The sequence below is a fragment of the Lates calcarifer genome, linkage group LG5 (genome assembly GCF_001640805.2).
Source record: "Lates calcarifer isolate ASB-BC8 linkage group LG5, TLL_Latcal_v3, whole genome shotgun sequence".
Taxonomy (NCBI): Eukaryota; Metazoa; Chordata; class Actinopteri; family Centropomidae; genus Lates; species Lates calcarifer.
In genome coordinates this window covers 11,811,428-11,839,130 of record NC_066837.1, presented here as the reverse complement: position 1 = coordinate 11,839,130, position 27,703 = coordinate 11,811,428, and the positions used below count along the sequence as shown (strand labels likewise).

General features: G+C 41.9%; 1 long non-coding RNA gene across 1 annotated transcript in view; it reads left to right on the top strand.

Annotated features, from left to right (window-relative positions):
* Positions 1–472: 472 nt before the first annotated feature.
* The window catches only part of LOC127142469 (uncharacterized), a 45,166-nt gene continuing 17,935 nt past the window's right edge, over positions 473–27,703 (top strand). Inside the window, exons 1-2 of the long non-coding RNA XR_007813238.1 lie at positions 473–584; positions 7,053–7,184. This is a non-coding gene — a long non-coding RNA (uncharacterized LOC127142469). The remainder of the gene's footprint in view (positions 585–7,052; positions 7,185–27,703) is intronic.

Here is a 27,703-nt window from a genome sequence, read left to right as displayed (position 1 = left end):
ATGAGCAGGTCACTATCACATAAATGATTGAAATCGGGACTGTGAAAATTCTGCCAAGAACGTGTTCTTATTTTTTGTATATATGTTTTCATAACCCAAATGATTTTGTATTTTATTATGTATGTTCCCATCTAACAAAAAACACTGATTTCAGAGGAATGTAGGAAAAAAAGAAATACCATGACAAACTGTTGGCTACCTAGAACTCCTCAGGACTAGTAAAAGGTAGGAATGTGTCAAAGTGTTGCTCAGTAGCAGCAGTGTGGTTAAGATCATTCATTAGCATTTATTTCCCTCTAGGCTACACCAGATTTGTCAGCAGCTCAGTAGTTCATGATATCATTAAGAGTCAGCGCCATATTTCATTGACTTAAAGTACTTGATTTTTCTTGGGACTAACATATTATTTACCACAGAGATACTGACGTGACTCTGACTCTCTTGTCTTCAGCTTCTACACATGCCTGTAGAAGAAACCAGCATCCTCAGTGAGGGAGTGGCTTGATCTGATCCTGGGAGCTGGTGGCCTAGGATGATCTCTCTGTCCTGCCTGCATTTGAACGCAAGGACTTATTTCACCTCTGGTCAGCATATTTATTTACTCCATATTTACTGACTGCTTCTTGTTCGGCTGCAGAATGGTAATTTGACTCAATAACTTGGTCGATGGGGCAGAGGAAGGGACAGATATTCAGTGGAGACGGGAAGGAAAACAGAGACACTGCTAAGCACAAAGGTCAGCAAACAGGAGCTGAAAAGGCTCGTCATTAAGTGACCATCAGCGGTTCAGATTGTGGGGAATGTCTTTTTAAAGCAGTCGTCACACTGAAACACACAAGCGTCATGATCAGAGCAGGAAAAGAGATCAGATGGAAATCAGTAACTGATGCTTGGAAAGAGAGGAGTTGAAGTTTTATTTAGACTGGCCCATGTTGTGCAGCTACAGCTGTGCCAAAAGCTGATTCAGAGCACTCAGATTCAAAAAGAGGCACAAACAGAACTGCTTTTAATCTGCACAGCATTATCATGTATTGAGACAAAGCATTTGTGAGAGAAAAGCACAATTTGTTGATCATTTGCTGCGTGATAACAACACAAATAGTAAAATGCAAATGTAGTTTACAATATTTATAACAGGTTTTACACATGTGGATGCAGTAGAGAGACACATCAGGGGTGACTACTCTGCCCTGTTTGGTCAGTTCTTCTCAGCGGCTTCATCAAATCAAACAAGTATTTCCAAAGGCAGCCACCGTTATATAAAGTGAGAGACAGCCAAGATGGCTAAGGGTCAAGTAATCATTATGAAGAATGTTTATAACTCACCCTTGAATATATATTTTTTGGGGTGCAGGATACTGCATTTGCTCAGCATGGTTGAAGGGGAAGCCATCTTAGTCACCTCTGTGTGTTCAGGCCTGTAGGATGTAAGAACTCAGTTTGTTATTCACTGTACTTACAGTACATTTCACAGAATGTACTGAATGCCCTATTTTTGTGGCTTCACGGTCACTTTTTTCCATAACCATAATATGCTTTTTAGAGGGTACCTGTTGATTTGCACTCTTAGAGATTTGACAGTAGCACAACTTGCAGGTGTTTTTGTTTTCAAGTGACACTGATACATTGATCATGTGTTTTTATATTTGTCAACCTCCCATCTCCTAAGTACTGCTGACAGATGTCAAGTCCTGCTTGTCTAACTTTTTGTAGGTCAGGGGAAAAGAAGGGTTTGCCCTGCATATTCCAAAGATTTAATTAATTATGCTGTGGTTAATCTGTCTCCTGATGTCAAGAAAGTTGCCAGAAATTTTATCTCTAATGGCAATCTGAGCTGGAATAACTCAGGCAGATGAAGTTTTGTATTTCAGTGCAGAATATCTCCAAAATAAGATTTCTCTAACTTCTGCCACTTCCATACCTCTAGCTATTGTTGAAGATGAGACAACCACCACAATCCTAAAATAGGGACTCACATATAGTATGTGAGTTCCATACTTGAGTAAATCAGTTTCTTCTTAAGGAAAACATCCCATAGTCAATAATTAAACAGCTCCTTCTACATTCTGACTAGACACAAGACATTTTAGTGATTCAGAGCTGAAAGTCCTGCGATCAGAAAAGTCCCATGGGACTTCATAGATGTTCACTGAAACAGAGAAACACTTGACTTTAAATTTCTGTTTCCAGTGGCCCCCCAGAGCTGTGTAATTAAGTTCACAAATATACCAGTCTCATCTGTCATGCATTTCAAAAAATCAAAAATTCTCCAGTGCACATTGCAGCATCCAAACCATAATGCAGACTGAATCTTCTTTTGACCAGTAAGAAATCAAGAAGGTGATGTTTGTTTGGTCATTTTTAAGTTATTGGATTTTTCAGTGTCAGTAGTGTAATTCCCAGCCTCACCTACAGTGTATACACACACGTCTGGTGTTATTGGCAGCACGCCTTCATCCACCGACACCTCCAGCGTCCCTGGTGGCCTTTGTCACAGAAGAAAGAGAATGATCAATATCCCAGTTAAACTAGACTTTCAAAGCTGATCGCAGGGCCTCGTTCTGGGGCCTTCTTCTTTAATGAATTTTCTTTCATTCCACGCAAGTTTTTAAACATCAAACAATAAATCGGCCAGGGCACAGTAAAATATTTAGATCTATTGACTGTGTTTGAAAAATGTAGAGGGCAAAAACTCTAGTGGTTTGATGCTGATACATTCTGAACACTTTAATCCACTCGAGTGTTTCCTTTTATCTGCCTGGGTTTCTCCAAAAGAGGGGAAAAGGGCCTCAAGAATGTTCTCAAAGATCCAGCAACTCTTTCTTAAAAGCTCCTTACCTTCAGCCGCTCTTCTCTAACACACTGATTTTCAGTACCAAGGCACTTGGGGAAAAAAAAAAAAAATCCACAGCACACAAGATCATTGATTCTGTGAGAAGATCAGACAAATCCTTGAGTGGTCGTTCACCTTAAATGACAGGACCTGTTTCAGGAAAAAAAATTAATTATAAACATATGAAATTGAATTTCAGCTCAGTCTTGTTTAACTGTGATTTTTCAGTTTTTCAGTAAAATCTGACATGTGGCAATGTGTTGTGTACAGCATGGCAGTGTGACATTACAAAGGTTGAGAACATCTGTTTTACGGCATTGACAGTTTATTGTTGTAGTGTGGCATTTCGTCATCTTCGCCTCAAAACAACTCCTCAAACAACCCTGAAGTAAAGAGGTGATAAAACTTACATCTGTGGTAAGATGCCACATTTGTTTTTTTTGGTCATGTGTGGAAATGGGTTTTGACAAAATAGCTTCATTCTGCAATGAAAAGGTCCCACCAAAAAAAGAGAAGAAAAGGGAATCAGGAGGATTGTGGTGCAGAGTTATCTAAAATACCTCCTGTCTTTCAATATTGACGGATTGTTTTCGGATGGTACAAGCCAGAGATCAAAAAGAGTCTGAAAATATGGTGTGCTGCAGAAACATTTCATGAGACTCAGCGAGTTTGAGCAGAGCTACATTTCAGTCAGTGTGCTGTGTGGATGTTAGTGGACATCACAGTTTTTTTTTGTTTTGTTTTACACCCTGCAAAAACTTCTCTATAGGCTGAGTGAAATCTCTGTTTTGTAATTTTTGTGAGTCAAAGTCACATCAAGGTGCCTCGGCCTGACCCTTTGTGTGTAATAAATTGTACCGTGTGTTTTTGCGTGTCTCTGCATGGCTTGTGTGTTCGTCTGGTGTGACAGCCCAGCCCTGACGTTAAACATCTGTCTGGTGATTCATTCAGCTGCAGATGTGGAGTGACACCCAGGCACATCTGCCGAGGTGCCGGCGATCCCTGCAACAACCTGCCCCCTTTCATAAAGGCCCCCAGCTTCACCACCCAAACCTTTTTTCTGATGATTGCGTCATTTTCCCTCCTCTCCTCTGTGGCTCGTTCACAAAAGTGACATCCTGCCTCTGTCTCTAGTTGTGCAAGCTGGAGAGCAGCAGATGCGTTGCCCTGGGGAGATTTAGAAATGGCAAACACAATGAAACTCAAGAACCTGGAAAAAAAAAAGATCCTGGATAAACCTCATTTTGTTCTTTTTTCCCCCCATGGCAGAATTAACATAATGCTAACAATAAGCTGCGCTTTTTGAATGTAGTTAAGATATTAGAATATAGTGGGCAAGACTAATGCTTGATTAATTGATTAACAGAAAATGAATCGTCAACAACTTTAATTATCGAGAAGAAAAAAAGTATTTACTGTTTCAAGCTCCTCAAGTGGGTGGATTTGCTGCTGTTCTCTGTTATATATCATTGTAAATTAAATATCTTTGGCTTTTGGACTGTTGATAGAACAAAAACAAAGAATTTAAGAACTTGTTAGGGTCTTTTTCCATTAATTGACTGATCAAAAAAACTAAATATTTGACAGACTAATCAATAATAACTGTTATTTGCAGCCCTATACAAACAATTGTCTTTTATTTTGATTTAAAAAAAAAAAAAACATCAGAATATATTATATACTGTATTTACTTGAGGGATGTGTTCAGTATTCAGAGAGTAGTTTCCTCAGTCTGCTTTAAGCCATGTTGGAGTCTGGGCCCACAATAAATTTATTCCACCGAACGGAAAGATTGAGAAATCATTTGAGTTTAAGTGACAGATGCTTTTCTTCACTACTGTGCGGCACATTGTAATCACTTGAATGAATACAGCTTGACTAATTAAGGTTATGCAGTTGGCTGGCTCTCTCCAAACAAAAGCCCAAGTAATGTGTATTGTGTTGTAGTGCAGCCCCTGTAGTATAGTCCGAGTACAGAGGAGAGCAGAGTTGATATGCTGCTTCAGTCTGACGTTTGCTGGAAGGATCAATCAGTCTAGCACTTGATTTTCAACATCACGTTCATGTTTCCACTTAGCTAAAGATATAATTTTGTTGTGGGATAACAAGCTCATAAATTGATTTACTTTATTGTGTAGCTGCTCCACTCTCAGACCCGCCATTACCATGACGAAAACACTGAGGAATATAACTGTAACAGATTAAACAGAAATAGCTAATGACTAACAAACACAGCCAGTGCAGATGATGATGACTGAAAAGCACTGGATGGCCGCTCTCAAGCTTGCTGTGCATGTTTGGCACAGATAGAGTCCAAGGACGCGCGAGGCCTTTGATCCTGTCTCTGGGGCGTCCCAGATGTTCCAGCGCAGGGCAATGTCAAGTCTGGTTTATTTGCAGAGGTAATGCCCAGCCATTATATGTACAACTCATCCATCAAACAAAAAGGAACATTTCAGGAACGCTTTTTTCTTTGCACAACTGAGCAATTGAGGTTTGTCAGTGAAGGGAGTCTTGATAGACCATAACCACATCTTCAGCTACATGTGCTTTAAAGGGCCCAGGACTTGGTGTTTAGTGAGGCGGGCACCCTATGGGACATTTCCTCTCCTGGTTCATGCAGATGTCTGAGGATGTTATCTATCATTTCAAGTAAAACTAAATGTGATATTTAATTTCCAAAGATGTCACTGAAGTAGAAGTCGTCCCTCCTGAAATCCTGAATAATTTTAATCATAAGGAACTCATTTGAGTGCACTCTGACTGATTGAAATGCTTTGAAAAACAGTCTCAACCAGTAGGTGGCAGTATGATACCTGAATCTACGACTTTCCAAATCAAGACTCCTCAATCATCACTGAGAATAAGCACCCTGACTGTTTCAATTGACAACTTGAAATATACAATAAAATCTGCTCCAGTTATTATACATAAAGAGGTATTTGATATTGTTAGATATTTAACCATTATTATTATATTCTATTACAGATCAAACATTCATATTCAAATGCAAGGTCTTGATTTGGCACAGCACAGAATAAAAACATGCACTTTCTATCCACAAAACTGTATTATTTTGCTGAGTGATTTTGGCTTGAAAAGCAAGAGGAAAAATATATTTTATATAAAATAAAATACTGAAGCATGTGACTCAAAGATCAGCCTGAATTTTAGCCTGATTTATTGATTAAACTGTGAACGACATGCTCAGAGTGTTTCCAATCGGCTTTATAAAGTATGACTAATGACTAATGCACTGCTCAAAAACCACTTCCATCATTGGGCTGCACTGCTTTAAAATACAACTTGATGAGATATAGTGTAACATCTGGAGAGCACTTTTTTCATTGAGCCTTGTGTTATTTTTAATTTTAGCAGATTCCACAATTCTAAAAAAAAAATATTTTACATAGAAACATTTTGTTTTTGTTTTCTGGTCAAAAAAGTTAAGAAAATTTCTTTAGCTTATTTCCTGTAAATTAAAAAAAAGGTTGCTGATCTTTAAATAAAACTGTTTTGGCTTTAACAGCATCTTTCTCCATTTTGCAACCCCAGTGCACTATTTACACTTAATGCCTGGAATCTTTTGTAAATACTTCTTTTCGATATTGACGGTATCACTCTTACAGCTGGCAGAGCGAGGGGATGGGAGCTCTTGTAAATGCATATGTGACACCATTTCCCCTCCAACTATAGCTCCAATCCCCACTGAAAGCAATTAAAAGGTAGCTGAAATCCAGAGGACCTAATGGGTTAATTTCTGGGCTTGTTGCTTCGGCAGTCCTAACACAGTGAATTCTCTTTGTTTGTTTAGCAACTGAGCTCAAGGTGGACTTTTTTATTGACTCTTGTCAAGTCACAAAATGATGAAACTTGTGGCTGTGCTGAAAACAACAGGCCTCCTGGATCAGACGGAATGAGAGGACGGTGAATATTTCTGCAGCTTATTAAGTTAGTTCTCAAAATGTATTTTCTTCAGCTTTTTTTTTCTTAAAATAACGGGGGAAGGTGCTTGTACAATCTGCAACATTCACTGGCTCTACTCAGAATTAGAGATTTATTTTCTGAGGAGGAAAAAAAAATCAATTAGTGCTAAATTTATTCATGGATTTCTGCGATCAATGCGAGTCCACTCAGAGAGGCTCGGTGGGACCCAGTTCATCCCAGTTAATGTGTTTGAAGGGGAATTACCATTGATGTTGTTTTCCCTTCCTCTCAGGTCAAAGATCATCTCGGAGCTGTCACGGCACCGCCCGCCACACGGGAGGAACCTTGCTGCAGTCCTCACTTTTTACCCACAAGGCACCTGGACAAGGAGAGGAGGATGGCGAGGAGCAGCAGTGGATGTGAGGTGGGTTGGCTGTTGTGAATCTAACATACCCACTGTCAGGGAGTCTCTTACTAGAGCTAATTGTGAATCCAATCAAGGCTGGGGATAGAGCCTATTGATTTACCCCACTAAACACAGACAATAAACAAATACAGAGGGAATACATTCTGTGTGGATTCACTCACAAATGGCTTTTATGTCCGCAGAATATACATATAATCTAAACTCTCAATCCCTATTATACTTCTCTGTTAAGGTGAAAAACAGCTGTTCCTCACACTCTCATAATTGGCTGCAACCACTGTAATTTTAATTCACATGACCTATCATGACTTCTTGATTGTTTTCGTAATTCTTGCATACTTCACAATGCCGCTCTGAAAGACATGCGGTGTGATCCTCTGAAAAATTCCTTCAAGGATATTCTTTTCGCTCTCCGTATTGATTTCAAACAGTTCCTGCACACAGGCTATATTTCAGGTCAATTAGACATATTTGGGCATTTGCAAATCATTTTTTTCTCTCAGATCCTGGGGCTCTAAAACTGCACTTTTGGCCCTAACAGCACTGCTCAGATTCTCTGTGGAGCTTGACATTTTGATCTGCAACAGAGACTAAATGATAACCGTTTCCTTGTAAATACTGTTGCCTGCGGGGGAGGGTTTAAATAGACCAAGAAGGACTTTTCACTCACTCACTTGTTTATATTCACAACTCATCTAAATATGGACAGCTAAAGCATTTAGAATATTGTGTGCATTGCATGCAGCGGTGCGAGGCTGCAGAGTAAGTAGTGCGAGGGGAGACCCGTAATTACAGCAAATTATTGTCCGTAATTTTCTAAATTCCTCTGCTTTTACACTTACAATTATGTAATTATGACCTTTTCCCAGAAAGATAGTGAAATAGGTTGTGATTGTTCAGTTCGGACTTTTCTTCAGCAGACAGTATAATTCCACTATCTTTCCCTCTGTCACTCTCTTTGTTTTGTTTTTCTTTAAAGAGAATATCTTTTAAGTTTTTTTTTTCTTCTGTTCATGTATGAAAGAACAAGCTGCCTTTTGTTTGAAGTGTTTGGTCTTGGCATCTGTGATCACTCTCATTAGAACTCTCCTCTCACTGAGAGCAAAAACACTCCCAATTCATTTATTTTTATTTCAAACATATCATTGACTGCTGTCTGATCTCGCATCCACATCTGAGAGAAAGTATTTATTTGAACCTAACTAACGCCCCTTCTCTTCAACAATTTTAGATATAAATGGAGGAGGAATCGATTAGTCACTCGCTGATTTTTGTGTGTTTTTTTCCCCCCATTTCTGAAAAAAACATAAAACGAGTAAATAATTCCTTCTACCACTAAATGCAGAGATTGGATGGAATATTTATTTTGCCTTTAGAGAAAGTCAGCGCTGAAGTTTGACCCCTGTGTATTGTCATGACAACCTAAGGTCTCTGACACTTCATGGTAAGTAGATGACAACATCCTCCTACTGCCGTGAACATGGTGAACCGGCAGCGCCCACACAGGAGGGAGATTGACATAAACACTTTTTAATTGAGCTGCAAATGTTGTCATAAGATGGAGTCATTATTTTACCATCCCTGAGGGGAAAATCTGCTCAAGCAAAAGAAAAAGAAATGTATAATTAATACAGCCAGTCACATTATGCCCGATGTGAGGCTGCACAGATAGGATAATATTACATTTTTACAGTGGTGCTCTGAGCCTTTCCCAGATCGCTGATAGTGTTTCCAGCGCTCAGCGGCTGGCTCCAGGGAAACATTGCTCCATGTCACATCCTTATCAAAAGAGCGTTTTGTTCCTTCTTGCACATACAGTTCTTATTCCACAAGAAGGCCTGTGATCTGTTATACGTGTGTAGATCTTTCTTCAGCAGCACCCCCCCCCACTGCTCCACTGGAGATCAATTGTGTTTGTACTGTATGTGAATGTGTATCAAAGAGTCCCCATAGTCAATGCCTCCACTTATAAGGTAATGTACTGACATGGGAGATTCCACGGGGACTGTGCAGAGCTCTCCATGTACAGAGGCTGTACAACAGAGGGAAGGTTGGGAGGAGGAGGAGTTGGGGGGGGGGGACAGCAGTCATATAGCGTGGGAGGAGGAAGCTGGATTGATAACGCATACACACACCACTTACACAATACTATCTTCACGTGGAAAGCAAATATATACCTTCATGCAAAGAAACAGACATGTGCGTAACGTTGTCGGTGGTTCAGCTGTGAAGGGCTCTGGACCTGACGCTGATTAATCTCCCATCGAACACCTATTCTGTTTCACAGAGCCACGGGGGAATACACCGTCAATGAGAACTTTTGTAGCAGCAAAAAACACTCACCCAGTTGTTTTATTAATCCTTCAGACTTATGAAGGTAGCTGTCCATGCAGAAGGGGAATTATTCCCATGCATTTCAATATTATATTGACCTTATAACTAGGCAAGTTTAAGTCATAAATCCATAGCTGCTCTTGTCTGAGAAGTGGGTAGCCCGGCGCTCACCAGCTCCTCCCTCTTGCACTCGCTCTTTTACAGCTGAGGTGGGAGGCAGGTCAAATACAAGGCTGGGGTTTTGCTGGATTTAACCCAGCCAAAGGAGAGAAGTGGGAGGATGCAAGTGATGGTCTCTGCCTGTATGTGTGTGAGTGTGTGTGAATGTATGGGTATTTAAAAGCAATAGGATGTGGGGCGCATTGTGCTTTTGATGTGTATATATGTGCTTCTCTATGAATGTGTGGATACATAACCAGTGACATAAGGTGACCCCCCCATGTCAGAGGTTTATTATGTCCGGTTCATTTGCTAGGCCAGACTCCATTGGCTGTCAGTTTTACTGCCTGACTGTGTCAGCTGGACAGTGTTAAGTCTGATGGAGTGTTTTTGCCTCTGAAGCCATCCTGAACAGAAAGGCAGGGAGAGATATATAACAGGCTCAGTGACAGGTTCTCAAAACAGGCGGGCCATGAATATGCAAGCTCTTCCACAAACAGCCAGGAAAAAAAACTGCTTGATGTGGCTGAATCTGAAAATAAGCAATTTTGCCATACTCAAGCAGCAGTACTGACACTTTCAGCATATTTCTCTGAGAGTCTCACTGTCTACTCAGTTTTATTTCTGCAGCAGGAGTTAGAGCAGAGAGTTTCTCCCCTGTTTCATCACTAAATATTAAATAATATTTCACTTTACTGTCACAACATAATGAAAACAGGAACGGCATATGCTAAGGGATAAAAAGAAATCACAATCGGATATTTTTGAGGAGTTGTGATATTTGTGCATTTTTTAATTATGTGATTTTTGCTCCAGTAACATGTCTTGATTGATTGGGATAAGGACCTCCTCTTAGCTCCAAATGTGCTTCCACCCTCCTCTGTTTAATGCAAATTAAGCAAACATGTGCCTTTGATATTGAAATGATCTTACTGCGTTCCTACAAACATTTCAGCAGACGAAAAGGAACTGTGTGTGCACTTTCTTACTGTAAGTTACATTTACCTCATCCCAGCCCTGAGTTTCTCTGGGACCCAGAAACGCTATTTTGTTTGTTTTAAAAACAAATGATATTATAACTACAAATGATCTGAAAATGTTAAAACAGTTTCTCTCACGCTACATCAAAATCTTACAGCTGGATTTAACCCAGAGTAACAAGTGACTAAAGTTGTGTAGGTGTGATATAATAACAGAGTTAAAAACTTATAATTTTTTTCATTACAGATTTTATCTTTTGATTATGTCCTCATTGATTGTTTGGTTTTGTAAAGCATCAGTGTTGCTTTGTCCAGCCAGGCAACACGCTCACATTATAAAGGCTGGAACCATTAAATTGTTGACATTTTTTCTGAAAAAGGACTGATTAATTCTGTTGATTCACTAATCGATAACTTGAATCATTGTGTCAGTTCTAAAACAATGATCTTTTGTGCTCTTTTTTGCAGAATATAAAAATGTTTTTATATACAAACTTAACAAAAAGAAGCCAAACTCTCAAATGTTAAATATCAATTCTGTCATTTATTTATCCCAAATGGAAAACTTGCAGTCAGGTGACAATAATAAATAGATATAACCCAAAATATCTCCTGTTCAAGCAAACAGCAAAACAATCTCTAAAAGACTAGCTCCTAAAAATATGTTTAAAAAGTGCAAAAAAATTTGATTGATATAAAGTTACATGTGCAAATTTAGCGAGTTATTGCATAGGGAATAAAGGGGTTTTTACTCCTGTTGTACTGCAATCGTGGTCTGAATCTTTGGCCTGAAGGAAGAGTTTCAAACTCACAGTGAAAGGGCTGATGGGTGTAGCTTGTGGAGGACCTGCTGGTTAAAGATAGTCATCAAGGTATTGTTTGGGCACCTGTCACCTCACTCAGGTGATTTTTATCCTTCATGTTCAAGTTACTGTACCAAGTAAAAGTAACAGAGAATGATTTGATTTGAATTATGATATTGTCTTGTATTTTAGTAAGAATTTGATTCCAGCTTTTGGTTCATGACAGTTTTTGAAACTGTATGCTACACATACACATAAGATGTTCAATAATCAGAGCTACAAGTGAAATGTTGGTTGTTGATGATTGATAGATTGTTGATTGATTGTTGATTTACTAAAGTAGTTTGTGAAAGCCTGAAGTCGGTGATATTGTCTTGGTGTACATGTGCTTAAACAAGACAAGTACAGTGATTACATTTTGTGTAATAGTAGCCTTTGTGTGCGTCCCAGGAGCCTTAGCCTCGTATGTTTTTTCACACTTAGTGTCTTTTCAGGACACTGTGTTGTGTGACCCTCGGGGTTTCTCTTTGAGGTGATAACAGAGCAGTGTTGGCTGGGTAGTAGTGTCTTTGTATTATAAAGAGCCCACATGGAAAATGCTCACAGGCCCAGTGAGAGTCCCACAGCAGTCCCGACCTCACGGCCCAGCTCTCCTGAAGAAACAACACACCGACTCACTAATTACCCACTATTGTTTAGATAAGCAGCAGAGTAGTAGAGTTATTGGCTCGTCCTTCCCTCATCTGTTTACTTCTTGTTTTTCTGTTGCCTTGTTTAACATATCTCATAGATTAGCAGAGAAGTGATTTGGAAACAGCTTGATGGAGGTATTTTTAATGTGTCCTGCCAGGTGCTTTGTCGACAGCAAATGTGTAGGAAATCTCAGGAATTCAGACATAGTGTGGGATATTACAGTGGAAGGGGTTCAGGACACAGGATCAGACTGGCCCACGGTTAAAGCTCCTCTGGTCTGGCCACCGTTGTGCGCGAGGGGAAAGGGTGGTGATGCTATTAACTGTACTCTTTTCCTGTTTAGAGGAAGGGGCTGTACATTCCAGGACACACACACACACACACACACACACACTCGCACACACTTGGGCACTTATGAAAACATTCTTGCACATGAGCACAAATACTTTCATGTGCACCACCTAAACAAACTTTACACTTAGTGTACATTTTACGGCAGATACACACGATTGTGCACTCACACATCTAAATGCACGTGAACGCCTTCCTGCTCTGACACACTCAATGACTCTGTCTTCCTCCCCTCTCACTCCCTTTACTGGAAGGCCACTCTGATAGGCCCCCTCATAAGGAGAGACACACCATCCCAGCTGATTCCAGGGGGAGTCCTTCAGAAGCAGCACTTCCAGTGGCTTCAGTGCATTAAAGCTTTTACCTTTTGCTTCTAAAGGCATTGGGACAAAAACAGGCCGAGCTCTTTCTCTCCACCAGGGAGAGAGAGAATGCATTGTCTTGTGAGGACACTGATTACTTAGGAATCAGTCATCAATTATTCAAACGATGGCATACTGTATTGCCTCCACCTTTAGTGACAAGACGGCCTTTCAAGGCTGGGAAATGCAGAGACACACCCTGCCCGGTCCACAAGAATCAATACAGGCCCGGGCAGCTCACTTCCTTGCTTTCGTTTCGGTCTGTCTCACTCCTCATACTGTTGTGAATTTGGGGCCCTGGCATTTACACATTTGGGAAACCTTGAAGTGCCAGCTGCTGAGGAGGCCACAGGGGTAAGGCAGGCCACCATGGAGGCCTGCGGGGTTTGGAAACACGCCCTTGGCATGTCCCTCAGTTCACTGCGCCGCCTTTTTGTCAAACTCTGCCGCCCGCTCCCGTTGGTCTCTCCACGGCCTGTTGTCTTAACTCAGCTGATTAGCTGTAAGTGAGCCTGATGAATGTCCGCAGTTCATCCACAACACCTGGTTCTCAGGAGAGTGAAGCCGCCTCAAGGATGGAGACAGACGAAAAAAGGGGACTTTTCTCTCAGAGTGATCCAAAGATGGGACCACCCAGGATTTGCATACTTGAGGTTTTTACTTAGCTTTTTCTTCCTTGCCTCCACTCAACGGTGTTGCTGAGTTTTCCCTGGACCAGACTTCTGGCACACTGCGCGCTCCCGCTCCTTAGTCACTGTCACTGAAACACAAAGAGCCCAACACACAGCTCTGTGTCCTGTCCCAGACTGTCTGACCTCCCCTCTCTGGAAGCCTTCACTGCCTTGCAATGTTTGCTAATAGAATATCCTCTTACTCTGCTACAGAGCCAGAGCTCTTATTTTGAATGACCACAGACCACTAAAAAAAGGTTGAGCATCTCAGGCCAAAAAGCCAATTTAAGAAATAAGGTGTAATTCACACCTGATCATCTAAAGTGGATGCTTTTCTTTAGTTTTTACTTTTTTAAAATAGATACATGTCACGTGTTTCTAACATGCTGGTATTGTAGAGAGCCTCTCTGACTGTGTCAAAGTCGATCTGCACGCCACTGCTGTTTGTTTGTGAGCTGTTTGGCCTCTTAGAATATGCCTGTGTTGCAGCTTGTGACATGAAAGAAAATGTGAAGGGGAGAGGAAAAATCATAAGGGTGAGGAAAAGTACGGGAGGAGCCAGAGGGAGGGAGGAGTGGGGGAGTTGGGGGGTGGGGGGGTCGCTGGAGGAGTTGGATAACAATGGCTGGAGTCCAAGGTTGGCTAATAGTATCTGACACACTGCAATTTTGAGGCTTATATCAACATTGTTTTTACAGCTGTAATTAAGCCACCTAATCAGAAGCACATTGGTCGGGACAGTCTGGGGCTGTGAGGGGGCAGACACACAGTGAGCTGTGTTCAGCCCTGCGGCAAGGCAGCAGCACCGCACTGGGCCTGGGCTAGGTGGAGGCCAGCCAAGGGAACTGTGGGTGGGAGAGCATCCTGAGTGTGACACACACATGCACACAGATGTACACAAGGGCTGTGCATTGTGAACCAGGGCCACACTGAACGAGTGCAGATATGAGGAGGGAGGGAGGGAGCAGTTTTTCTCTGCATGTATTCACAGAACTATATATGTATATGTGTGTGTGTGTATGTGTGGATTTTTGTGGTAATACATCTGTCTGAATCGTGTGCGTTTCAACAGTCTCCTGGTGGCGTGCATATCTTGTGTTTATCAAGTGCTCAATTATGCCCAAATCTTACTTATGCACGCATGTGTGCTCAAGTGCATTTCCATGTTTGTTCAGTGGACGTTTTATGGCGTGTGCAAAAAAGAAACAGCGTGCAAATGTGTGTATGAAAGAGAGAAGGGAACATGTGCATGTGTGCGGTCGCCTCAGCCCCACAGAGGTTCACCCCACCCTTGTCAGGGCCCGGTGCCGAGTCACCCAAGTCTCAAATGGCAACAGCACACACACATACACATAGAGAGCAGGACGCGGAGCTCAGCTGGGGCCAAAGTCAACAGATGAGCTGGTCTGAACTGGCTCGCTGTGTGTTCTGATTGTAAATTGCACTGGTGATGATTAGAGAACTCCAGCACAGGATGTCGACTCTTAAAACTGTCCAGAGAAAATAATTTTCTACTATGTTCAGGAAACTTTTTTTTCTTTCTCTCCTTTACACTGCTTCCCCACTCCAACCCTCCACCCCCCCTCCACCCTCTCCCTCTTTAATTTAAACATCATGGGGCTGTATGTGAGGAGGTGGAAGGAGTTGGTGTGTAAATTGGTTTAAGGCCTCCTGAGTAAAAAAAAAAAAAGGCAGACAATGGAGGCTGTTTGGAGTTTCATCTTATCTGTGCAAGTGCATAGATTGTTTATGCACATACAAACTGAAAAATATTCCTTTAATGATACAATTCAATTTAGTATTTCTCTGAACATATTAGTATGTGATAGTTGTCTGTATGTAGGTATGTGTGCATTAACAGCATTACTTTGTTGTTTATTTCAGTGTGGCTGTCAGAAAGTGGGAAGGAAGATCAATGAGGGTTTGTGTAACAGAGCCAGAGGTTGATGGGGATGAATGATTATTGTTCTGCTCTTTACCTCCTACTCACTGTGTCATGATGTCATCAGCCTGAGACACATAATACCGGGCCGGCCCAGCTCGTTGTTTCCTACATCCCCACTAAAACCACAGCTTTCTGACTCATCACTCACTGACAGTATACTGGGCACAGAGAAACAAACCTAGATGAATGGACACCTTTTCATGTTACTTATCAACACCAATAACTTTGCAGTAGTTTTATAGATGCACAAATATTTTGGCACCAATAAACGTACCTGAAGTGACGAGCCACCAAAGTCAGTTTATTTTACTGGACACTTGAGCAGAGTTTGCTGAGTGTCCTGCAGTCTGCAGCCAGCTGGCAGATTTTTGTCCCACATTCTTGCCCCCCTGCTGCGTCACCCAGCTTGGTGACCATGAATGTGTTAGCAGCTACTGGGTCCTCTCACCACGTCCTTCTGCCTAATTTAGATTTATGTCCTTTTTAAAGACTTTGCCATTCCCTTCCGCTACAGATGACATTTCTGCTTCTCAGAGTCGTATAGCATGCTGTGTGCATTGAGTGCTTTGAGAACGTGAAAGGAAGGATAGAGGCAAAAGGAAGTAAAGATAGAGGGAGAGAGTTTGTGCGACTTGTCTGGAACAGTGTGTTGCTGCTTGCCTGGAGTTTGGCAGTAGTTTCTCTCTCCCTCCCTCCTTCTCTCCCACCTCCACAGAAATGTCCAGCTTGATTTAATCAGGGAGGCAGAAGGGAAATCAAACTGGGCGTGGGACCAAAAGTCTCCATATGGGGACAGGCCTGGTCCTGCGACCTAATCGACCCTGGGGGCAAAGCCACAAACAGTCAGCACGTTTGTGAAAGAGAGTCTGTTTATATTTGTGCAATCATTTCTCTGTATGTGTGTGAGTCGAGGAGGGGAATGAGGCTGGTGGGGAGCAGAGAGGATGTTAATGTGTCCCTCAGGTGGCAGCAGCAGCACAGTCGCACACAGACTTGTGTTTGACGTGAAGGTGGGGAGAGTATTTCCTATCCCGCCATCCCCTCCTCCTCCTCCTTCCTGCTGTGCGGTTCAGACGTTAGAGCCGACATTAAATTCCTGTCGACAAGCTCCGGGCGGGGACTGGGCCACGTTTGCCATCGCCTGTGCCCCCGGTGCCCTGCAGTCTTTCCTAAACACCACTGCTACACCTCTGTCTTTCTTTTGTTCCTCCAGATTTATTCTCCTCCCTCTCTTTTCCTCGCTTCCCCCTCCCTTGTGTTTCATGACTGTTTACGCAAAATGACGGTTCCTCCTCAGCTCGCCTGGCTTGCGGTTCACCGAAACAAATAAATAAATCCGTGAGGACACACATATTCATTCACAAACAGTCTGCGCACACCCCACAAGCACATAACTAGATGAGAGATGGAGAGAAAATGTAAGCTGTGGGAAGAGAAAGTAAATTAAAAACAAATCATGGCATGGCTGTGGAGTACAACTGGCGAATGGTGGAGACAACTAACTAAACAACGGCCAAGGGATTCTCTGGCTCTCTCGTCTGTGTTAAACAATAATCAGAAGTAGTCCAGATTTAACCCCTCTGTAAATACCTTAGAGGTATGACTCACTCTGCTGAGTCTCGCAGTTGTAAAGACGACACAAGATTCTTAATTTAACAACAACATGGTAATGGCACAGTTTAGAGAGTACCAACACCTTGTCTTGCTGAGAGCATGTTATTATAGTCTGAGTATAGCCCAGCCAAGGTTGGCTCCAACGAGGGCACGGTGGTGTGCAGCATGTATTCAAACTGCAGTCGTAGGTCTTGTGGGACTTTGTGCGTCTCAGAGTGTGTTTGTGTGTGTGTGTGTGTGTGTATGTGTATGTGTGTGAATTCAGTGTTCAGGAAAGGGACTTGGATGTGAAAAGACCCAGATTTATACGTTTTGCTCTTGGAATATCCCAGAGATATGTTGGAGGCAGCAGGGGGATTTTATAAAAGTCTTCTCCGGTTTCTCTGGTTCAGCATTTTGTCGTACTGAGGACATTACGTGGTGACAACAGGCATTAAAATACTGCCCCCTCCTCCCCTTTTCCCATTCACACCCGTCTGTCTCTCTTCCTTACTCCGTCTCTCGCTTAATTCTTTTCCAGACTGCTATTTCTTCCTTGAAAACATGGTTATGGCCAAGTCACAGTTAAGCTATATACTGTAGGTGCTCGTATTTTTTTGTGAATTGAAATAATTAATTGAACTGGGCTGAAATGACATTTAATGCAATGAACGACCTGAGCAGTGTGATTCATTGGAAACACCGGGACATACAAACATATAGGCCGCTGTATGTTAAGTCTGCCCTGAAATTGTTCTCAGCCACATCCTGCTCTAACAAATAATGAGTCTTTCCCTCTCAGATACGTTGCTGCTTCTAGTATTACAGCAAGGGCTTCATTTCAAAGGCTTTTTCCTTGAAGCTAAATACATGTCTTATTCTAATGGTACTCCTGAGAACAGACCGCTTACCCTGATATGAATTGAAAATTCACCAAAGGAAGCAGCTATGGCATGGAATTTGAAGCATAAAACATAAAACAGGGTATAGTGCTTGAGAAGGCAATACAGAAATATTTACACAAAGTTCCAGTTTTATTATTTATATACAGTATATATCAGCAAGATCCACTCGTGTTATGCGTTTGAGAGAAGCTGGGAGGAAAGTGCAGTCAAATCTCAAATGCACAGCCTGCCAGGAGCATATTTCACGATGTGACTACTGTATGTGGGACTGCACGTGTGTGCGTGTTCATGTGTGTTGAGGACGGCTCTGACATACAGCCAGATTACAGCCCAATTCATGACTTGGGTTGCTGTTTCCACAGCACCATAAAGAAATCATTTAGGTCAGAGGAAATGATTAAGTGTCATTAATATTGTGCCAGTGCTCTCTTTGTGGATATTGATGTTAAAGTGAACTGGAAGACTAAAATGGTCTGTTTGGGTGGTGGACTAGATGTGAAACCACATGAGTGTCCTTGGGACTAGCTGGTTCGCTTGTGTGTGTGTGTGTGTGTGTGTGTGTGTGTCTGTCTGGGTAAGTGTGTGTGTGTCTCCGCCAGCTCTGGCAGGAACTTGGGAAACCACTGGGAGCTCCTCCAATAGTACCTAGTGTGGACTCATTTGTTGACTCAGTGATGGTTAGAGGGGCAAGTGTTGCCATCTTAACACCAGCACAGCCAACTGGGAGACAAACAGGCACACACACACACACGCACAGTGAGAAGAAAACATCAAGTAGTGCTTTTAAGAGGCTCCAGCGTGTAGCTCAAGTGCAGTTTGCCTCCTATTCCTCATGGTAATCCACTGTAGTTTCATACAATTTGAATGACAAAATACACAGCCAAAGGGCCAGAGGGGTGCGTTTGGTTGAGTTAGAGAGGAGAGACTGGGACCAGCACTGCACTGCAGTTCAGGTGTGCTGCGAAACTCTGGATGAAACCGCATGCCTATTCTCCAGTTGCACTACTGGACTCTGAGCCTTGAGAAAGGACTTTATTTTCCCTTACCTAAAATGGTCTGGGGTGCAAAAAGAAGCTCTGATTCACACATAGCTGGCTGTGTTATTTTTAATTTATTGGACAAAGCCTCAGCTGTGGAAGTCATCAGAGAGATCCTGGTGGTTCAAGTGTACTCTAATGTAGCCCCGGACTGCGCATTAATAGCTAATACTCAACAGCACAATCAGATCACCAAACCAAACAACACTTAGGTCTCAGTAACAGCCAGCTTTCTGATTCCCTCACTTAACTCTCTCAATGTTTTCAGTGGATACCCAGAGGCACAGCATTGAAGATGTAAAGGTTCAGGAGTATTAAGTATTACAAAATCCAAACAAAATGAGGTAGTAGTAGAGTAGTTATCTTCATTAACATTTTAGTAATTTCCATCTGGGTATTGCAAGCGATACAAAATTTATGCATGTCTAATGGTTACTAATGTTAATTTTCACCTCTTGTATTTTGTTTTTACTTATCATGCAGTAATGTGGACCACTCGGGAGCCCATTGTTTAATAGGAAGGGCAGATATAATTTCAGCACACTGTGTTAAAACACGGGGAGTTGCATCTGGTGAATGGTCAATATCCTCGATCGATGGTGTTCAAATTTGGGAAGCCATAGGGCCTGACAGCTATGAATTGTATTATTTTGGGCAGAGTGAAGAATGGATGAATTGGGATTGTTATGTTGTGGGAATTTACGCCCAGTATTTATTTTCTGTACATACACGATTTGGAGTTGGGGATGTGAGGCATTTGTTTTGGGTCAAATCACTCCAGGTGTAGAAAACTTTAAATTCTATAACAACTCCACGTATAATTTTGAAATGCACAATGCTGGCCACATAAGGCTTCTGCTTTTATTGCTGCAGTTTCTAGAAAAACTAGAGCTCATGTTTGTTAAGTCATCATGATTAAATAATGATGAGCTACTTCATGTTTCCTCGTTCTTCAGGAAGGAGTTCACCTCCTTAAGAAGGGAAATAAGACTGAAGTGTTCCAACCTGCTCTAAATTGGAAAAGAAGACAATTAGGGCTGGGTTGTGGCTGTCAGTCAGCCCACTGTTGCAAGGTGTTCTAGAAGGTGAAATCAAGCAGGCGAACTAGGGGAGAGGTGGTGTAGTGAGATGGAGAGGCCAGGCAGCCAGGGGGGCTACACTAGAGTAGCCGAGTGCTGGGGAGGGAAACACTATTGTACTGTTCGTTTGGAGACATTCTGTCAAAGCCGGCCCAGGCTGACACCTCGGATCACAGTTTGATAGACGGAAGAGTAGCTCTCGCTGACTAGGTCCTATTAAGGTGGATGTTTTCAAAGTTTGGGCCTGGCACCAGGGAAAAAATAAGAAGGACACAGAGGGGAAGTGGAGCCTGAGCGGAGCTGACATGCTTCAAGACCCTCTTCCCCCAAACGGGCAGTCGGGGGTCAAATCGCTTTCTTTCCTTAGCCCAGTCTGGCTCGGTGTCCAACTTACTGAATGTCTAATAGAGAGGGAGCTGGAGAGCCACGAAATGCAGCACACACACAGGCACAGTCACATGTGGAAATACACAGCAATATCATGCACCATGCACGGACGCATGTTAACACAAGCGTTCATGCAAGCGTGCATCCACACAAATGCGCACATCTGCATACGTAGTTTAATATTCTATAGTGAGAAGACCGAGTCGTGTCCAGCAGGATTAGTCAACGTAGGTTTCCATGCAAGACCGTTTGTACCCCACTGCATCCCCCCTCTCCTGGATCAATGCTCTCCCGCTGTCACAGTGCATTGAACAGGCAGAGGCAGCCAAGAGAGGCCTGCTAGACCTACACAGTCACAAAAGCATTCAGAGGCAGTGGGGGGGGGATAAGATGATGGGGGCAACGCTTGAATGTGTGTGTATGTGCGCTGCTAGTCGTCAGAGAGGGGCGAAAGCAGACACACTGCACCTTGACCACCTATTATGAAGCTCTTTGCCGCGATGTCAAGTGAAAGCAAGTTAATTGGGTGAAGCTGTAGAGCATGTTAGGGCGGTGGTTGAGGGCTCGCCGGCTTGACAGTTGAGTGTCAGCGGGACCCAGTCAAGTGTGGCTGAGAGACAGAGCCCTGTCACCGGGCCTAAAGCAGGGCCGCTGGGGCTGTTAGGGAGAGAGACCGACCCCTCCCTGCACACACACACACACACACACACACACACACACACAGACACACACATTGACATGTACACCCAATTACATTCACTCATCCCCTCTGGTGCACGCCCACACTCTGTCACAAATGAAGATTATTTCAGAGGAAGTTAGATAAATTACCTTTTCTTGAGTTAAAGGAATAAATCTGATTTTTCACTGATTTTTGATCCTGATTTTTCTCATTAAGTTTGGATTTTTATTTTTGAAAAACATTGCTTGTGCCATTGTTTCTGCATATGTAATAGAGACCTGTGTGTCAGCAAATTGTATTGAAGGTTATTTATAATAATAATCATATTTAAAATATTCATAAGATCACCAATGAAAATATCTTATAGCTGTTTGTTTTAAATGAAAATCTAGACACCATTTGGCCTTCTTTAAGGTTTTTCTCCTACTGTCAATCAAAACTTGGAATCATGACTCAAATTGCTGTTTTATTTGCCAAACTGAACAATGGTTTTATTGTACAACACAACTGCCAAAGCCACACTTTTTTCCCTGTTATTCCAAAAACCCAATTAGGACACCAGTATCCTCAACTGTTTTGAACATTATCTGCATCTTCAGTGGTTTGAATTCCTCTTTTCCCTGACTGTTTTCACTAATGAAAAGGGAAATGAGTGTGGGGACTTGACAAGTTATTGACAAATCTAAGCAGAACTTAACAAAAAAAGCACCCCCCCCTCCTCAAAAAAAAATATTCACTGTTAAGCGATTCCCCTGGGGGAGGGAGGGTTAGGGAGCAGCTTTGCAGATAGTGTCGGAGGGTTGCGGGATGCCCATTTATCTTCCTAAAGCTCACATTCAATCTCCATCACACTGTCAGATGGAAATGAGACCCCCTCTTTTGTATCATTGACATCCCAGAAGTGCTACTCAGTGCCCCTCTCTCTGTGTGACAAAAAGACCCTAATTAGAGAGGATTGAATGATAGATGAGGGGAAGATGGCTGTGGCGCCCGGATCATTGTGCTTTACACCGTTTATGGCTGTAATATTTGTGCCATGCAGTGTGGGAATCAAGCATGGCAGCAGATCCCCTGCTATGGGTGTCTCAACATACTCAACGATCCATAATGTAGGCCTTATGAAGCTGATGGGCCAGAACACAGTCTCTATTCTGAAAGGCACAAAGCATTTGACAAGGTTGTTAGGACTTTGTCTGGCCACAGTCACCGATTAGGCTAATTTTGTGGATTTGTGTTTGTATGAAGCGGCGCAGAAGCTATGCCTCCAAGTTTCCACCCTGCTCTGTGTCAAGGTATTCCTGGATTTCCAGTTCAGTCAGAAAGTAACAAATTAGTGAATTTAATGTATTTTTTTATTCAAATTTAAGCAGTTGACTTTAGTACAAGGATATAATTGATCAAATCCAACCCTGCAGCTAGACACAAGCCCTTTGACACTGAATGAACCACTTGCCTCAGGCAGCTCTGAAATAATTATGTTAATTTGATTATCCTTCTAACAGTACAATATTTATGAAGTAACCGATCTCACTGAACCAGACTCATCCTAAAAATATGCTGTGAAACAAAACAGTTGGATAAGCTTCATTGGAGAAGTCATCTAATTGGTCTTTAGCACTTACCGAGGGTTTCATATAAACTGTGCAGTTATTCTTTGAGTATCACCTAAAACCTGAGCACTAGCTTAATGCAATCAGAAACACTTTTAAAATCTAATTCCTCAAACATTTCTACCATTGTCCAAATGTTCACCCCCTGTCTGATTCTGCTCCATGACTCCCTGCTCCTCTTCTAACAGCTCTGTAAACTGCTTAAAGGACCATTACTTCTCCTTACTTCCTCTGTCATAATGGGTTAAATGTACTGTAAGCAGTTAAGTTAAAAGGCTGTACGCAGTCAAGTCAAGAACAGCACCTCTGTGATAAAATACTTTTTCATTGCCTTCTCTGTGATTCTGCTCATATTTTATAATCCTGATTTTAATAGAGACAACTAAAAGTCAGCATAATGAAAATCTAAATTCACCTTATACTATGCGTCAACACAAAACTACAGTATTCACAGTAAACCATGGAAATAATATTGCATGATAAACCTCACTATTATTTATAATTATCTTATAAACCAGATATTTTGTGGGATTATTCTAACCTCAACAGTCTGCCTTTTTACTCAGTTACTCATTTGATTTGATTAGTTTCTGTTAATGACGTACTGTATCACTTCTTGTCTTTAGGTGAGTTGGATTAGTTAGATTATACATTAAAACTCTAAATTTACTAAAGCCAAAACACCAGTGACACTATCACAACATAATGAACTGGCACAACAAAAAGTAAGATATAATATTAAGGGCACCATAATTTAACATAGACGATGTTTTTTAACCTCACTATCATTATTAATAATGAGGTTGTACCTTGCTTATTTCATCCTCCTACCCACCACTTAATTCATATTTATACTATAGTTACACAAAAGTCTGTCACTTTAATTCAGTGCTGTGTATTTCCTTAATTGCATAACAATTTAAACATTTAAATGAATGTAATTATACAGAAGCTGTGATGTCACAAGAGACCACTTCTTCTTATTTTTTCCAATCTATTGTAATTAAAAAAAAGATAAGTTTGAGGTCTAATTTTTAAAAGTTCCTAACAAAGAAGAAAGGGATGAGAAAATCAATAAGCCATTTTAGTCTCTATCTATCAAAGCGGATTCCTTCTTGTCTGTTTTAAAGTGGGGATGTGGCACTTTAATAGGATAGCGCGAGGCTGTTTGAAATGTATGCCAATGATTCCTGTCATTTCATGGCAGCCCGGCCATGGTTCACTGAGCGCCCACTTCTCCCCTGTCAGCTCGACTGGAGACAAGCATTTAGTTGCAAACTTTGAGCAGGTTGCGCAAACCAGAAATGATGTGACTGCTACTTCCAATCCCCATCCTTCTCTTTCATGCTGCAATGCCACTGGCGGTCAAAGGAAGGGGAGAGAGGAGTGTGCTTTCCTTCATTTAACTGAGGAACATGCTGATTTAGTAAAAACCTTAAAGGTGAACAGACATGAGGAGGGTCAGGATGACAGGGAAGGAAAGGACGGGGAGGAGAAGGAGGAGGTGAAAGGAGGTATGAGCTCAGCACAGGGGAAGTCATAGGTTATCAGTTGACCTTTTTTGCCTTGTGTCAAGCTCAAAGGATACCTGCTTTCTTAAGTTTGTTGTCATTGTATTAATTAAACCAAACACTGGATTTAGGTTTTAGAGTTTTATCCAGAGAACTACAGATTTTAGTCCTCATGCAAGGCCAGTATCATTTCCCAGGTATTGATATAATGTCCCAGCCATGCATTTTTACCAGTTTACTGTGTTTTAATACTGGGCCAGTAAGTCAGTAACAAGTAGTCCTGCTGGCTAGCTGACAGTTTGTGTGCATCAAGGCCACGGCCCTGTATTTTCTGCCTTGTAGCACACCAAAGTAAAATCGCTTGTCAGGCCGAGGTGTCTGTGAGCTGACAAGATGCCCCAGTGACATTTCAGCTCGAAAGAGCAAGTGTCTTGCAACCGAGTGGTCAAATATCAGAGAATAGGTCAAGCAGGGCGGAGCTGAGTGCTATCCGGAAGGCCAGTCTCTACCAAACGCCAAACGCCCCCTTGACTTTGACAAGTGGGACTGCTGGGGGGTCAGTGAGGGCAGCGAAGGGGCGTCTGTGCGACGGAACAAAGTGATGTTCTGTTGGGCATGGCCAGACAGTGTGCACCTTATTGGCTTCAAAAGGGAAAAGACATTGACATTGATTAATCTTCTTAACCCTCTTGAACATGAAGAGAGTGGTGGGGAGCTCGGAGTGGAGGGGGTTTGGCAGCCCCATAAGATGGGCCACTCCAGTGGTTTGTACGGAGCATGGCCCCCTGAAATGTACTCTGACATTCATTAGAATATCTTTGACACCTATCATGGGGGAGCCAGCACGGCTAGAGGAGAAGAGGACCGTCTCCAGTGATCTCGAGTCACCCCCAAAATCTTTTAGACTACATCATGTCCTAGCTCAACAATGGTAGGTAATCAAGAGAGGACTTTAAGCCATGTCTTTGCAGTTTTGTTTAGTGTAGTTAATTAGAATTGAAAAGTACAAAGAGTCTGGTGAATTGTGGGTAGATACGACTGAACAGATCATTTTAATGCCTAGTCTTTGGGACAGTCTCCATTTGGTCTTTTGGCACCAATGAACACTGATGCATCAAGTTTTGAGTGAAACAAAGAACCTGAAAGTGATGCACGCCTTTGCATATACAGTGCCTGAACACATAAAAGCCTCTATGTTTAGCTTATGCCTTTGTGTTTTTGTGTTTTTCTGCTGTTTTTCTGTTTTTGTTGAATTTTAATGGAAACAGAAAGAGAGAGAAAGAGAGAGAGAGAGATAGAGAGAGAGCATGTGTCAAAGTCTTGACAGCCATCAAGGCAATACGGCGGTGCTGACATAAATATTTAACACTGAGGGGCAACCTACAGCATGTCATGTCACGGCCGTGATTAGGGTGAACGGTGACCCCCTCTCATATAACATGGTCTCATGTTGGAGAGTAGGGGGGGGGCATGTGTCAGCGCTTCATAGGCTCCGTATCAGCGGACGGACGATGCTCCCTTTAACCATCATTTCCATAAAGCCATTCCTTTGGAACAGTGTTCCCCACAGGTCTTGGCTCCCTTCCTGCTTATTCTCCATCTCCAGGTGCTGCAGAATCCTTACAGAATGAGCTGCCTCTGAGACTACAACATCAGGCCTGTTCACAGTGTGTTTACGTGTGTGTGTGTGTGTCACTCTACTTGACATGAGACCTCTTAAGAGCCTGATGGTGTAGGTCCAGGAAGGCAGAGCTGTTTATCATTCTGCTAACATCATTTGGTTGTTTCTCATCGATTGGTTCAAAAATGTTTTTCCAATGTTATGTCATTGTTTGCGGGCCGTCAAGGGTGAGCCCCCTGTGAATAATTCCAACCTTAATTGGAAAGAAATCCATTCATGGAACTTCACTTGCACACAGGATCACAGTACCTTGAAGAAACAATTACAAAGCATAGAGAGGTAATCAATGACTGAGCCTTGCCATGAAATGTCACCAGATTAAACTGATAGGGCCCTGTAGTATTAGCATTTATTAATGGCTATTTTCCAAAGTATGAAGGAAATAAAGTTCAATCAAAGCTAGCATCAGGAGACAGCAAAGAGTGGCGCATTCCATATTAGTAAAAAACGAATGTATATATGTACTGTATATGTATGTTTATAAATTAAACCTCACTCCGCAGTGTCTAGAGTGGGGATTTTCACTAGTGTCTCCAATGTCCAACGTTTTATTTAATTGTATGATTTACTTTATTTAAAGTAAAGATGGTAACAAACTGCATCCATTTACATGTTGCTAACTTCTCAAGTGTTCATTGTTCAGGAGGTTTTTATCAGGAGCCAGATTTGGATGTGATAATTAAAACTGGTAAAAACACTGAATAAATCAGTTTCATGTTAAAAATCTGTGATTCTCCGTCACTTTTTGGCAGACACTGGACCTCAGGAGCAGCTATTTGCTCAGCTTATTTATCTGAGAATTGAAGATCCAGACATCCAATGACAAAAATCCGTTCATGTGTTGAAAGGTTGTAGTTATAATTTTAAAAAAAGAGATGGTGACATGATGTGAAACTGCAAGAAAATTGTTCTCTAAAAATATTTAATATTTGGCTGACAGCTTGTGGCAGCTGATGTCTTACAGCAGTTTCTTTTTCACCCTTTAACCATGCTGGTGCTTAAACAATAATCCATGTAAAGCATCAGACTGATGTTGGAAGCAGCCGACACAATCATATGCAATTATGCTTTGTCTTAACACACCTACAACTAAACAGAGAGGGAGTCAGTGAGAGAGAGAGAGAGAGAGAGAGAGAGAGAGAAATGAGCTTGCTCTTTTCCTGAATCCCTCCAATGCAACAGGCCACAGCTGCATGTTAAAATTTATTCAAGGTTTATTGGGGTCAGGTCTCCCTACTGTAACTTAACACATTCATCATACTGATACGTTAACCTCCACTATTGATTTGTTGCACTGATTGCACTGAAGAAAATGGATAATGCTTTAAAACAAAATAGAAAAGAATACATTTTTAGTGGATATTTAAAAAAAAAAAAGATTTGGAAGGATTCATGGATGAGGCAACTTTTCAAATAAAAAAAAGTTTTTTCTACATTTATAATCAAAGTGAGACAGTTGTCTCTAAGCAGGCAGCAGTCTTATGATTTGATAACAAAAGCAAAATATGTTTGCCACAGAAGTAGGACAGAAGCACTTGACACGATATAATTTACCTTCAGCACTTGGGAGTTTACTCCTTTTCCAGTAGGCTGAGCTGATAGCTCTTCCGGTAGATGACATATTACACCAGTCCTGTGGTCATGCCCAGGCTCCATCTCTCCAGTTCTTTGTTCAGTCACAAATCATTCTGTGGGCTCCCTTAAGTGCATCCGTGTTTGTTAAGTGCCCAGAC